We start from the raw sequence: 15,723 nt of genomic DNA, 5'->3' as shown, positions 1-15,723 counted from the left end.
CGGCTCCTGGGAGGGGCGGTGTGGAGAGTGACCTGTGCTTGCACACAGGCTTCTTGGTGGCGGCAGCAGCAGCCTTAGCGTCTGCTGCCCGTCTCTGGGGTCCGCGCTGATAGCCGCGGCTCGTGCCCGCCTCTGGGGTCCGCGCTGATAGCTACGGCTCGCGCCCGTCTCGAGTTTGTTTAGGCGGCGCTCTGCATCCCCTCTCCTTGCGCGCCGCGAAACATCGAGAGGGAAGAAAAAGTCTCTTGCCTCTTCGGCAGCTGCAGACTTTTTCCCGGACTCCCTCCCGGCTAGCACCGAAGCCGGAGCCTCAGCTCCCAGCCCCCGCCCGCCTCGGCAGCTGAGCAGACAAGCCTCTCGGGCTGGTGAGTGCTGCTCGGCGCCGAGCCTCTGTGCGGGAATCTCTCCATTTTTCCCTCTGCGCCCCTGTTGCTGTGGGATCCGCGCTGATAGCCGCGGCTCACGCCCGTCTCTGGAGCTCGTTTAGGCGGTGCTCTGAATCCCCTCTCCTTGCGCGCCGCAAAACAAAGAGGCAAGAAAAAGTCTCTTGCCTCTTCGGCAGCTGCAGACTTTTTCCCGGACTCCCTCCCAGCTAGCTGTGGCGCACTAGCCCCCTTCAGGCTGTGTTCACGCCGCCAACCCCAGTCCTCTCCCTGCGATCCGACCTCCGAAGCCCGAGCCTCAGCTCCCAGCCCTGCCCGCCCCGGTGGGTGAGCAGACAAGCCTCTCAGGCTGGTGAGTGCTGGTTGGCACCGATCCTCCGTGTGGGAGTCTCTCCGCTTTGCCCTCTGCACCCCTGTTGCTGCGCTCTCCTCCGTGGCTCTGAAGCTTCCCCCCTCCGCCACCCACAGTCTCTGCCCGCGAAGGGGCTTCCTAGTGTGTGGAAACCTTTCCTCCTTCACAGCTCCTTCCCACTGGTGCAGGTCCCGTCCCTATTCTTTTGTCTCTGTTATTTCTTTTTTCTTTTGCCCCTGTTATTTCTTTTTTCTTTTGCCCTACCCAAGTATGTGGGGATTTTCTTGCCTTTTGGGAAGTCTGACGTCTTCTGCCAGCGTTCAGTGGGTGTTCTGTAGGAGCAGTTCCACGTGTAGATGTATTTCTACTGTATCTGTGGGAAGGAAGGTGATCTCCGCGTCTTACTCTTCCGCCATCTTGCCTCGTCCCCTAGATTTTTAAGAAGTTATAATTTATTACTATATTGTCAATATTTAATATTATACTAATGAGTTCTTATTTGCAATATTACAAGATTTGGAATCCAAATAATTAACAAAACACTTTCCATTTTAATAAACATCGATTGTTATTAAAATAATATCTGGAAGAAATAATTCAATTTGTTTATAAGATAAGGAATGTTTCTCCCCACACACATTTTCAAAATCATTCATTCATTGTTGAGACACTTGGATTTATGTGGTGACAAGCAGTGGTTCTGAAACGTTAGCCTGTATCAGAATCTCTTGAAGGCCTTTAAAACTCAGATTGCAGGGCCCCAGATTTTCTGATTCAGTAAGTCTAGAGTTGGATTCAGGATTGTTCCTAAGATGTTCTTAGGTGGCATTGAAACTGATGGCCCAGGGACCACACTTTAAGAACCTCTACTGTGAAATATGATATGAATTTATTCAGTTATCAATTCAACCATTCTATAAAAATTTGAGAACTATGTGGTAAAATCTGGGAATAAAAAGGTAGAGAAGTTACATTTTCTTTACTGGAGGAAATTATCCTGAGAGTGTCCATGTTCACTTCATATTGCAAAATAATTGCCAGTGTTTAGCTTCTACGTGCAATTTCATGTTTCCACATTATGGTTACATCACTCAATGTTTTTTCTATAGGGAATGAATCAGTATTTTCTTTAACAGCTTAAGACAATTTGACCTAAAATAAAATGTGATGGATCAAACTTAAAGCCACGTCAGTAAGTCTGAAAAGCAAGATAGCCTTGAAGATCTTATACATAGTAGATTGAGATACTAAATTCACTAGGGCTGCCATAACAAAATACCACAGCTTAAACAACAAAAATTATTTCTCACAGTTCTGGAGGCTGGAAGTCCAAGATCAAGGTGTTAGAAAGGTTGGATTCTTAAGAGTCCTCTCTTCTTGCCTTGCAGGTGGCCTTCTTCACACTGCATCCTCACATGGCCTTTTCTCAGTACCTGAGCATTCCTGGTTCTTATAAAGACACCAGTCATATTGGATTAGGGTACCACCCTATAAGCCTCATTTCAACAAAACCACTTTTTTGAAGGCCTGTCTCCTAATATGGTTACATTCTGGGGTACTGGGGATTGGGAATTCAAAATATGAATTTTAGGTGGACACATTTCATCCCATAAAAGATGCTCACAGTTGTTACAAGAAAACATACCTTTGAAGATACAACTTTAAAATTGTTCTCCCTGAGTTTGTATCTAAAACATCATCTTTTCTTTTCCCCACAATCAGCCCCTCTATAACCAAATATTAAGAGGCTTCATTTCCAGGCCTATAGTAGGAGCAAAAGGAATAAAGAAAGCTTATTTTGTCTTCAATTTTGAAGGTTATTTCTACATGTTTATTTGTAAATTTGTCTATTTGCAAATTATGATGCATAATCTTTAAGAAACAATATTTTGGCAGAAGGTCAGTTTCCTAGAAGAATTCAAAGAGTCTATTTAATCTATAATGAGGTTGAACTACTGTATAACTCAAACATAAACTAATTCCAATTTGGACTAAATATAATTTAGATTTTCTTGATGCAAGTGGTAAAATGAGGACAGTTTTAATCACAGCAGCAAGCAGGTTCTTCCTTGATCTTTAGCAGCAACTACCATCCATTCTTCAACAAACATTCACTGGACTTTGTGTTCAAGGTACTTTCTGAGAGCTTAAAATACAGGACTGAGTAAGAAAGACAAATCTGTGCTTCAGTGGAGCTTGTGGTCTAGGAGGCAATTGAAAAGTGAAAGTGCAATAGCAGAAGGAAATCAAGCTATCCATAGCAATACTGGAGAGAACTGTTTTGGAGACCAAATGGTCTTATCAGGAAACAATTTTACCCCAAATGACTAAAAAGAAGGTTCTTCTAAAAAGAACTACTTAGCCAGGTGTGGGCAAGGTTGAAGAAACAAGCAAGGTCTATTGAGATTCTCAGAGCCTAGCCATTACCATCCCTAGGTCTGAAGGGTCCAAGTAAGGAATTCCTGGTACTGGAGCCCAGCAAGAAGAGAAATCATGAAGGAAGGGACACACAGTCACACAGTGGGAGCTGACAGAAACATGGCCCAAAGTAAGGAAGTAAAGAAGTGGTTAGAATAAAACATCTTAGTTTCTCTCCTGCTCTCTATTTTGATGGTGTTTTCGTTTGTCCAAATCCTACAGGAAGTCAAACAATGAGGGAACTTGAGTGATGTAGTCTACTGGGACTAGCAGAGAAAGAGAATAGATGGGGAGAGGAGAGGTCCAGGGGAAATAGCAAATCGCCAGCATAGAGGCTGCAGAGGGCCCAAGATTATAGTTAGAACAGCCATTCTAACACATTATCTACGAACAAGAATATTTGTATGTCAGCACTATTGTTATGAAATAAAGTTTATATTTTGTATTTGAAATCAAATTATGGAGAAGACTAAGTAACATATGCAAAAAATCACAGAGCTATAAACAACAGTAAACAATCATGAGCTAAGTAATTTACCGAAAGTGGAGGCTCAGGCAGAGAGAAAGATCACTGGGTATCACAAACTTACATTTTATCAAAAATCAATTTTGATCAATTGACCAATTTTTTTAATGGTGGCCTAATTTTTTCCTAAGCTTGTACTGAGAGTCATGGTAATTCCATAGCTGATGTAAGATATTTTTTTCAATCTGTACAGTGAATATGCCCTACTGGAATCTATTTCTTTGAGAAGGCTTTGAAGATAAAATCTTGGCAGTATTCCTGGGGTGACAAAATCTTTCTATCTTTGGAAAGAGTTGTATAACTTCAGAAACTGCTAAAGTAGCTGGATGGTACTTGGATTCAACATAATTGGATAGTATTTTTAGGACACTGTGTGAGCATGAAATGTATTAAGTGATAAGGTAGATGAGTCCTGGTAGAATGATAGGAAATCACCAAGTACTTATGAACACAAAACAACAAAAACTACAAATAGTTTTTAAAATATTTTCACATCATTTATCAAAATAAATGGAACACTTGGAAATAAGAAATCTACTATCTGATCACTTTACACCCAACTCTGCATAGATTCTTGGCTTTCTAAAATGCAGTATATTATGACTAACAAGAAAATTCATCTTTTAAGTAGTTTCTAAAACTTCATCCCCTCAGACAAATATTTCTAGGTTTAATCTACGTGAACATACAAACTTTGTAACTCATTATTTCCTTGGTGTATCATTTGCACAAAATATACATCACTACTGAAAATAATTACCTTTTAAATTTTCTAGATTTGTCTATTCTTTAGTTGCCTATCATCTGTCTCTTATATATTTGTACTAATTAAAAAATTTTATATTGCTAAACTTTAAATTGAAAAAGTTCTGATATCCTGGGAAGAATCATTCAGTGAGTAATCCCATAGGCTTGAAGTTGGATTCCATGGATTTCAGCCTTGGCTCTCTGTTTGCTAGCTGTTTACCTTGACCAGGTTATTGAACTTCTATACACCTTAGCTTCTTCATTTGTAAATAAGGAATAATAACCTCCAAGAATTATTATGAGGAATGTATGAGAATGTATTCCTGATTAAGCAGCAATTTAAAATTTTAAATTATTATTGTTATTAGTACAAACAGCTCAAATTATAAACATTTAAACATATATCTATTAAAAGATTTAAGCGTTTATAAGTATCAAAACTCTTGATATTTATGTAATTTAATATTGTCAATCATGATACAATATACATTCTCATACTTTAAAATATGACATAGTTACATAATTTAATGTATGACATTCCTAAGAATAACAGTAAATTAAATATTTTAAAGATTTGATATTTATCTTTTGTAATTATTGATTTTTTAAAGTAATTTGTTATTGACTTTTGAGAAATAAGGTTTTAATATTAAGAAGTTCATCTCTTTATCAAAACATACAGTAAGTTAAAAATTTGGGTGAGATTTTGGAGAAAAAAATTCCTAAATGTTAGGATTTGCCTCTAGTCAAATTCTAAAATATTTTAACATATTAACATCTCCATCTGCTCTTTCCATCATTAGTGAAGCAGGTGGTATATGTAATCTCCAAGGTAAAGCAATAATCATGTGGGCTTTCAACAACTCTAATGTAAGTTTAAAAGAAATTATTACTATTTCCATTTGCAGAAATATTTTAAAAATATAAGATAAGTAATTAAAGTAACATATTTATTTTATCTTTTATCACATAACAATGACAGAGGATTAAAGCTGTTTGTGCCTAATGCCATATTTTAAAAGTAGAACCTCCAGGAAAAGAAATTTCTAGAGATCAGCAATTCATTTCCATAGCTAATATATCTTGTCTTGTCTATACTATACTATACCACACTATATGATACTGTATTTTTGTATATTTTTTTTATGTTTCCTGTAACTAAAAAAAAAAATCCCATTGAATGTGGTTTAAATATTAAAGAGGATGTATTGGCTTTCATAAATATATAAATCTGGAAGCATGCTGAATTCATTTTGATTCAGCAACTTAAAGATATCTTTAAAGACCCCAATTTTTTCCTTCTTCCTTCCATTGTCAAGTTCACCTTAGAAGCTTCCTCATATTAACAAAATAGCTCCAGCAGTTCCAGTCTTTATAAACACACATCCTCCAGAAATAGGAGTGTTTCTTTCTTAGGGTTCTAAGCCAGAGTCCTAAAATTTACTTTTTAAAATTCGGTTTCTGGGACTTCTCTGGTGGTCCAGTGGTTAAGACTCCTCGCTTCCAATGCAGGGGGCACGGGTTCGATCCCTGGTCGGGGAATGAAGATGCCACATGCTGCGTGGCACAGCCAAAAAAAACAAAAAACAAAGAACAAAAACCACAAAAAAATTCAGTTTCTGCTTGGATTGGCTAAGGTCACATATGTCTGAACCAATCACTATGCAAGAGAATGGAAATGTGCTGATTGGCTTAGGTCAGTCAAATGCTACTCTATCAAATTTAACTTTCCCCAGAACATACGGGCTGCATAGTGAAATGGTAGATAACCCAAACTGAAATTAATAAAGCCTTTAGGAAAGATAAAGGAGCCAATAGATGCTGACTAGGTGACCGGCAAATCCACTGCAGGCACTTTGATCAAAGTAAGCAAAAAGAATGACAAAAGTCATAAAAACTAATCTTGGGGATTTTCTAAATATAACTATACATCTTACATTACTTGTAGAAATAAATAAAAGCACATGTAAAGAACATATCTACAGTTATTACAGTAATCCCTTAACTTTTTTTTTTTCTTAAATAGAACCTCTATTCCCAGAAATTTTATTTATTTTTCTATGTAGATTTTGCTGAAGTTTATGGATCTGGAGATCCAGGTGTCTTAAATGACTGTGCCTGTGAGTACTGAGTAATGTGTCCCAACCAAGAGCATTGTCAGATATGGGAACTGAACACTTGTTTTGAACATATACCTGCCGTAACTTGCTCTCGACGGCATCTGGAAGACACTTGTCATGTGGTTCCGTCATGCACAGTTCAGACACTTTTTCATCTGGAAGCATGAGAAATACTGCCCTTTAATTAAATAATCAACAATTTAACAATGCTACATCAAAGTTGTAGATGGTTTTCTATCTCCCGTTTCTCTGATGCTAGCAATAACCACACCGCCTTATTTCAAATTGACTTCCAGAACTGACAGCTGTGTCCGAAGAGGGAAAAGAGTTAACATTCTTTTTTCTGTCTTTTTGGTTTTAGCAAATCACTTCAGGTGAGCTGAGGCAAAGCTCCAGTTGGAACAAACTTGAGAACACTAGGCGAATATTGCAGTACAGGTTAGGGATGGTTTGTGTTAAAAGTTGACAGATACTTTAAGTTCTCTAGGGACTGAAAAAGGCAATTCTGTTTACAGTTCAAATGAATAAGATATAAGGATTTGCTCCAGACCTTTTAAAGTTTTAGAGCCAAAATTCTTCAGTTTTTTAAAAATACATTTTAAACCACATGTAACAACTATACAGAACAAATAAACATGGATTTGTATATCTTACAAATAAGATATTGTATTGTATTTGACAAATAAACATGGATTTGTATATGACTGTCTTAGAGGAAAGAATTAGAAGGATTAGGGATATAGGAAACATCATTTAGCATAGAAAAGAGTTCAAGGAAGGACACCCCAATACTATACTATCTTCAGGCTAAAGCATGCTTAACATTTTCCAGAAAGGTATGGTTCTAACCTTTCTTAAAATCCTCCAGAAAAGCAGGCTCAGCCAACTATCCAATAGTCAAGATACTGTGTACTATATGTTAAATGAGTTACTGCCCAGTCAGGCCGTTCATTAATTTATTTACATGAAGGAGAAAGGACTTAGAGGTGGTTTGTGCCTCGTTGGGTGGTAGTGTGAAGCCGTGCAGCGATAGACCTATGGACTCTTTTTATAAAATACCCCACAAACCAAGGGTGGCTCCGGCAAAGCAGTTCAGTGCTTCGGTTTAAAATGTGTCTAGAGAGGCACATCCCAGTTGTTCATTTTTTCAGAGCAACACAGCATGAAGCAGACACAGTGAAGAGTGAAGTAAATGCAGTATCATTTTGTTCTCTAGTGGTTCTGTAGCTTTATAAGCAACAAGAGAAGCTACCCTTATCCTGAAATAATACTTTCACGAAGGGCACAGACAGCAGAAGCAGCGTGAGGGGGCCCACTCAGAGAGCCGTGGTAGACAGCAAGCTTCAGGGAAATGTTGGACTAAGACCTGAAAATTATTTGTGAGCATATATCAGACAAACAACAGGAGGTGGGCAACTGGGTGGGGATGTTGAGTATTCTTCATAGACAGATGGAATCATAATCCAGTGATATTTGAAGTATTGCTGTTAAGATTATTTTGTACTGGTAAGGGATGCAGACAATAGCCTATTTCTTAACTCTATGATCTTAAAAAACTAGACTAACAATCAAATGAACAAAACAAAGAAGATTAATGAATCTTAAGGCAAAGAATGGTATATTTTATTTACACTGTGTATTTCAAGAGTTGTGTCCCTCGTACGTTGTTTCCATGGCAGTTACTTCTAACATCAGTTGTGTAAATGAAGATCAGTTTCTTACTTTAAGTTTAGAGATTAGTTTGATTGCCTGAAATATGAAGAATTAAATGAATAAAGGAATACTCAGAGGTCTTTTTTTTTATAACGTGGGAGGATAGCATTACATTTGGAAAACTTTAGAAAGTAATTCTTCAGATTTCTTAAGGTCAATAGATTTCAGAAGTGTTCACTTATGAGAAAGACATGGAATGTCTTTGATAGGTTGGCATAAGTGACTACTGTTGCCCTCGTTCTGATGTTTTTTGATGATTTTAAGTAGAAATTTTTTGGTAGCATAAATTTCAAGTATATGAAAGGCTATACAATGGCCTTTCAATATATTTTTTGTTCTGCTTATAACAGAAATGTTAGTTTCAGATATTGAACCAAGAACCTTGTCTGGAACAACAGACATGAAGTAAAATGGATCTTGTTTTCTATGGAATGCTAAAGGACACACACATTTTTAATGGTATTATTTTAGAGTATTAAACTGGATGTCAGGGTTGGACTGGTTCTTCAGGCTCTGCAATTTTTCTTTTCTCACAGTCAGTACCTCCATTAACTTTGCTCTAGTTCTGGTTTAACCATAAGGGAAGAAAGAGTAAGGATTGCTCCTTCGGTAGATTGAAGCTCAGCATCACCACCATGACCACCAATCTACCTCTCACCTTTTCATTTCTGAAAACTGGGATTCTGCTTGCTCCTGTTAGTAGGATGAATGGATTAATTAATATTAAAAGAACTCGTTATTGTTTATGGATGCAAATGTATTCTTTCAAATTTACTATCTCAGTAACACTACTAACATGGATATCCATGTAAGAAAGTTGGGAATTGTCCTTAACTCTACCCTCTACCTCTTATCTTTCATTTAGTTGTTAATCAAGTTTCTATGCTTTTTACTGCAAAAGTTGGTCTCAACTATTCATCCCAACTCCTTTTCTCGTAATCATAGGATTTCATCATCTGTTGTCTGGTCATTTGGTATTACCTCTTATAGAGTTCTGTTGCTTTCGGGTTTCCATTTACAATTTATCTTTCAAACCATTCCCAGAAAAGTTGGAGTTAATATGTGAAGTGGCAAAGATTCTTGACCCAGCTGTCAGACCACCTGAGTTAAAATCCTATCTATGCCTTGGCAGCCTGACCTTGGATAAGTTGCTTATCCACTCTGTGCCTCAGTTTCCTGTTCTATAAATTGGGGGAGGGGAAAGAAGAAGAAGAACAAGAACAAGAAGAAAAAGGGGAAACATTGAAATGGAGAAGAATGTTGAGAGTTCATGTTAGATGCTCTTTCTTGTTTTAATAAACTACAAGAGGAAATTAACTGTTGAGATAAAGGGGCAAGAAAACTTTAAGCTTGAATGAAGTGGAAAAGAGACTTGGAAAACCTGGTAAGACTAGTGTAGATAGATAATTAGTGATGAGTCAAAGTACTGGCATTCTTCAATCAATAAACAATTAAACCTATTATGTTTCATGTCCTATATTGAGCAGGACTGAGACCATTATACCTGACAAGTAATACAAATCTATAACCTTATGTCAGTCTTTTTATTCTAAGTTTTTGACCAAGCTACCTCAAAATGCATATAAACAATACCATCAATCTAAAATATAAAAATACTCATAAACAAAGACAAAATTAAGTTTAAAAATTGTTGTGAAAGTAAGTATTCCCCTATAACATATAGCTGCTATCAGTGTCAGAATCTATTATTTTGCTATTTTGTTGTCCAGTAAAGGGAAAATTACCTCTGGCAATATCACTTTCTTTATTATCTCTGCTGATGTTATCCAGAAAGCAGAATATTTACTCCTTGTACTAAAGCAGAAAAAAATGTCTGCTAAGGTCTGCTCAGAGGTTTACAATATATTCTAAAGTCTAATTTTGCAGCTAGAGACTTCTGACCCAATTTCACAATCCTAAGAAATTTTAGGCCTATGGCAACAGTCTTAATCTAATGCATCAGGTTTTAAATTCAATCACAATCTTATATTCTTCTTTCATATGACTTTTCTTTAGCACCTTATCAGTTTTCTCCAAAAATAAGCAATATTATATGTCAAAATTACAATATACTTTTGGACCTTGTGAGAAGTTTATTATGCAATTATAAACAATGTCCATGACAACTAAGAGGGTGGATTTAGCATCTGACAGACCTGAAATAGAATTTTTTTCCTGGTACTTATTAACTGTGACTTCAGATAAGCTATTTAAACTCACTGTATTTTAGTGTCCTCTCCAAAAATGGGAAAAATGGAGTAATGTAAGAACTAAATAAATTAACAGATAGAAAACTCATAACAGTGCCTGGCAATGATAAGAACTTGATAAATGTTAACAATTTATGTTGAATATTTGCCTTGCTTCTTGTTTGTTTATCATACAGACCATCTTCCTATACATAGGGAATTCCCCATCTAAAACCCCTTGGGAAGAGGGAGAGTCAACTGTCTTATATAGAAGTTTAAATGGCAAGTGTTTATGATGCTTGCATGTCTAGCCTCCTTTGTACTTAGGCTTAGAAACCAGATGCATGTAGCCAACATTTTAAATTATGAGATAACGATGCAAAGAAATATACACAGAAGTGAATGTATTCTGTAGAAGACCAAGACAACTGTAGCAGCAACAGCCACCTTCCAGGGCAGTAGCAGGGGTCCTGCCTGACAGTGACTTCCAGAATTGTCAGTGAAGTTTCTTGTGGCTTTGAAGGTTCAGCAGTGACAATAGCGGCACAAGAAGTGGCCAGTTTCTAGGGTATGATTTGGCTGCTGCTCTGGTTGTGTGGCCTCTGAGTCTGTTCTCCAGCCCCCTTGGCATTTCTTTCAAAACATTCTTTTATCTTGAATCAGCCAGTGTCAGTGTTTGCCGCTTTCAGTGAAGATCCCTCATATAAAATTAAGACCAGAAATGTTTGTAGTCAACAAGCTTAAGGGAAAATAGGGGGTGGGGTGGGAAAAGAGCACATGAACACATGCATGTTGAAACGTCTGAGATTTGTTAACTGACCTAAAGGCAGAATAATTCTAGCAAATATTAAAAGGTAAAACTCTAGTGGCCAATGGCATGTGATACCTGAACCACTAATGAAATTATCCCTTGGGGTTATCTACTATAAAATAACAATTCAAAGCAAGGCTGTGAGGCACCAGTGGCTATTACAGTGAAGTATGAAGGGCAGTTCGATGAGTATGAGAGATTTTTTTTCCTAAATGCATGGACATCTTAAAAAAAGTCAATGGCTTGCTCATTTTCAAAATTCTTGGCTTAAGGCACAGTCTGTAAATAAGAGAATCTTTATGTCTGTGTTAAAAGAAAAAAGAAACCCTATAATCTTTTGTTGCACAGAACTAATATATTGAAAACTAAACATAAGTTTGAGTCTGTGCATTGCTGAATTACATTGGGTGAATTCATTGTTCCACTGGCTTTCTTGGATGAAAGTTAGAGCACTGTTTGAAAAAAAAAGTGCCCATGAACATTGGAATTGAGATGTTTGGAAAATTCAGAGAAGCATGGGCCTCCAATGCTTTCTGAGCCTCCTTTGCCTGCAGAAAGCTACCACTCCTCTGTTTTGATGTGGTTGCCCCTCTCTTGCTTGTCTCACCTAAGAGATGAATGAAGGAAGGAGGAAGCCAATTCTACTCATGTCCCTATCCCAATAGTTCCCTCATCTTTAAATCAATCAGAAAAGTTAGATCCCAGCATGCTTTGGGGCACAATTACAAACTCAGGTCTTACAAAGCTTTGTGCATACACGCATGCACACACACACACAAGCACATAAAGAGTTGTAAGATCTTGCAAATTTGTGTAGTAAAAATCTAATGAACATATGTGGGATTGTTTTCTGAGGGTCTAGATTAGAAGTGGCCTGTAGACAAAATCTGCTCAACTAACTGTGTTTATAAAGAAAATTTTATTGGAACACAACTTTGCTCTTTCAATTACGTATTGTTTATGGCTGCTTGATCATTACAATAGCAGAGTTTAATTGTCGTGATGGAGACTGTTCCACCTGAAAAGCCAAAAATCTTTACTATCTAGACCTTTCCAGAAAAAGTCTGCTGACGCCCTGTTTAAGCCAAGAGAAGAGAACAAAGTTTTGAATCAGCCTGGACTTATTGATTTGGGTTGGCCACACTGGCAATTCTGGAGCCAATGTGCTGCTTGAGCTGTTGGAAGTAATCTGAATTTTTAACTTCTATTTTGCATTAGACTCAGTAGTGACAGACTCTACATTATGTTAGGTGCCAGAAATTCCTCCAGTATGATAGAGCAGAAAAAAGTGTCAGTATTGAAGATGTTAGATATTTTGGAGTTGATTAGGATATATGAAGCACTCACTTCCTCCCTAATCTGTCACATCCTCCACCCATGTAAATGTACAGAAGCCTATAGGAATATTTCATTTTCCGAGGCAAAATGGGGCTGGTTACCATAAAAGGTAGTAGGACTATCTTAGAAATTGTATTGGTCATACACACAGGTGTTGTGGTGGTGCTTTTGTTTTTGTTTTGAAGTGGCTAATTGACCATGGAATTTCTAGCACTGACAGAGGTGGACAATTCTTTAAGGCCCTACTTGATTTATATGTACCAAAAACTCTGGGTCTGAAGAACAGAGGCCCAACTTCAACTCCTAAGACCTGAGTCTATTTACAGGTTCTCAGTCCCTGGATTAAGGGAGGTTAGGTCTGTGGAAGGAGGACCTCTTAGTAACAGCCCAATACACAGAATACCATTAACCAGGATAATTGTGCTCTGTGGAAAGAGGAATTTCCAAATGAATCAGGAATGATTGGACCACAGCCTGAATGAACACTGGTTTTAGGGGACTAAGTATGCTGATGAGCCACTGGGAAGAGTTAAGATTTAAGGAAGTTATTGATAAATAGAATTCTGACCCATGCATACCTCTCATTAGGCTCAGATAAATCCATCTGTATTCATTAGGATTGTGTATGCCTGCAAATAATAGAATAACCCAATTAGTGTGGTTTAAATAAGCAAGCATTCATGTTACACTTATCCCAAGAGGTGTGGAGGTAGCAGATATCAATTGAGTTGAATAGTTCTATGGTGTCAGAGGTTATGGCTCTGTTTCCCTTTGCCATTCCCTCATGTCAAAGGACAGCCCCTGCAGTTCCTACCTCTACATTCATGTTCAAGACAAGGTCAAGGTAAGGAAAAATGGCTAATCTTCTGCCTATTTCCCCTTTTATAAAACAAATAATTTTCCAAGAAATAACATCAATTTGACTCTGCTAAGAGATCCTTTCTAGGATTGTGTAGTATGTATTCACCCTGACAATAAGAAAGTATAGGAAAAACAAGGAAGGTTTGTCATGATACGTTCAGTTGGGCTGGGCTCATTGCTCCCCTGAATTAAAATGAGGACATTAGCAAAGATGAAGTGGGGCATGGATGTTAAGTTATCAACCAATAAATGCTGCCACAACATGCCGTATTTATTTTACCAGATCTTGAGTGTATTATTAGAATACATGTATTTAATAACTAGCAACACCTCCTATTTACCCACCTGAACCATGAAATATAGGTTACTAGAGTAGGGAGGACCAAATTAAATGCCCTGGAGCTTTCCCTTCCTAGCAAGGTAATAACTTGAAACCAACAACTTCTCCCTGGGGGGAATTAATACCATCATCAAAGACTTGAAAGGACCCCAGGAAGCCCACCAAGGCACCATGCTTCCTTTTTAATGTTGGGAGATGTAAGATACAATGATTTGTCCTGTCCTTTCAAAAGGATCTACTGGCATGTCCCCCAAATTTCACTAACACAGAGACCCCTTAATTTTTGTAGTTTATTTCTCCCCTTTGGGAGCTCATTTGTGTTATCAGCACTTCCGATTTAGTTGCCTCTTATTGCTTATGCGGCACCTTTAGGATGCTGTCATTGATATATAGGAAAACATTATCCTGTTCTGTGGAATGTCTAGATGTTCCAGGTCCACTCAAGCTACATTGTGATAGAGCATGTGTGAGAGAATGAACATAGATGAGGGACAAGACTGCAAATGTATATGCCAAGAATCAGATCAGTGTCCTTAATTATTCTTTAGATTTGAGAGCCTGATTAATCACAGTCACCATGTGTATGTGTGTGTGCGCAAAGACAACCCCAGTATAGAAATATTTATTTCTAACAATTCCTGTATAGTTGGTTACATGGGCTTTGTATTATTCCTAAATAAAAAACATTGTATTCTTTTTTTTCTTTTTTTAATAGATTTTATTTATTTATTTATTTATTTAATTTATTTATTTATTCAATTCTGGCTGCGTTGGGTCTCTGCTGCTGCTTGCGGGCTTTCTCTAGTTGCGGCGAGTGGGGGCTATTCTTAGTTACAGTGTGCAGGCTTCTTTTTTTTTTTACCATCTTTATTAGAGTATAATTGCTTTACAATGGTGTGTTAGTTTCTGCTTTATAACAAAGTGAATCAGTTATACATATACATATGTCCCCATATCTCTTCCCTCTTGCACCTCCCTCCCTCCCACGCTCCCTATCCCACCCCTCTAGGTGGTCACAAAGCACCGAGCTGATTTCCCTGTGCTATGCAGCTGCTTCCCACTAGTATCTATTTTATCTTTGGTAGTATACATATGTCCATGCCACTCTCTCATTTTGTTCCAGCTTACCCTTCTCCCTCCCCGTATCCTCAAGTCCATTCTCTAGTAGGTCTGCATCTTTATTCCCATCTTGCCCTTAGGTTCGTCTGACCTTTTTGTTTTTCTTCTTTTTTTAGATTCCATATATATGTGTTGGCATACGGTATTTGTTTTTCTTTTTCTGACTTACTTCACTCTGTATGACAGTCTCTAGGTCCATCAACCTCACTACAAATAACTCAGTTTTGTTCCTTTTTATGGCTGAGTAATACTCCATTGTATATATGTGCCACATCTTCTTTATCCATTCATCTGTCGATGGACACTTAGGTTGCTTCCATGTCCGGTCTATTGTAAATAGAGCTGCAATGAACATTGTGGTACATGACTCTTTTTGAATTATGGTTTTCTCAGGGTATATGCCCAGTAGTGGGATTGCTGGGTCATATGGTAGTTCTATTTTTAGTTTTTTAAGGAACCTCCATACTGTTCTCCATAGTGGCTGTATCAATTTACATTCCCACCAACAGTGCAAGAGGGTTCCCTTTTCTGCACATCCTCTCCAGCATTTATTGTTTGTAGATTTTTTGATGATGGACATTCTGACCGGTGTGAGATGATATCTCATTGTAGTTTTGCTTTGCATTTCTCTAATGATTCATGATGTTGAGCATTCTTTCATGTGTTTGTTGGCAGTATGTATATCGTCTTTGAAGAAATGTCTACTTAGGTCATCTGCCCAATTTTGGATTGGGTTGTTTGTTTTTTTGATATTGAGCTGCATGAGTTGCTTGTATGTTTTAGAGATTAATCCTTTGTCATTTGCA

This window comes from Balaenoptera acutorostrata, chromosome 14, assembly GCF_949987535.1.
Source record: "Balaenoptera acutorostrata chromosome 14, mBalAcu1.1, whole genome shotgun sequence".
NCBI classification, from domain to species: domain Eukaryota; kingdom Metazoa; phylum Chordata; class Mammalia; order Artiodactyla; family Balaenopteridae; genus Balaenoptera; species Balaenoptera acutorostrata.
The sequence above is the reverse complement of the archived record's forward strand: the minus strand, read 5'-3'. Positions refer to the sequence as shown.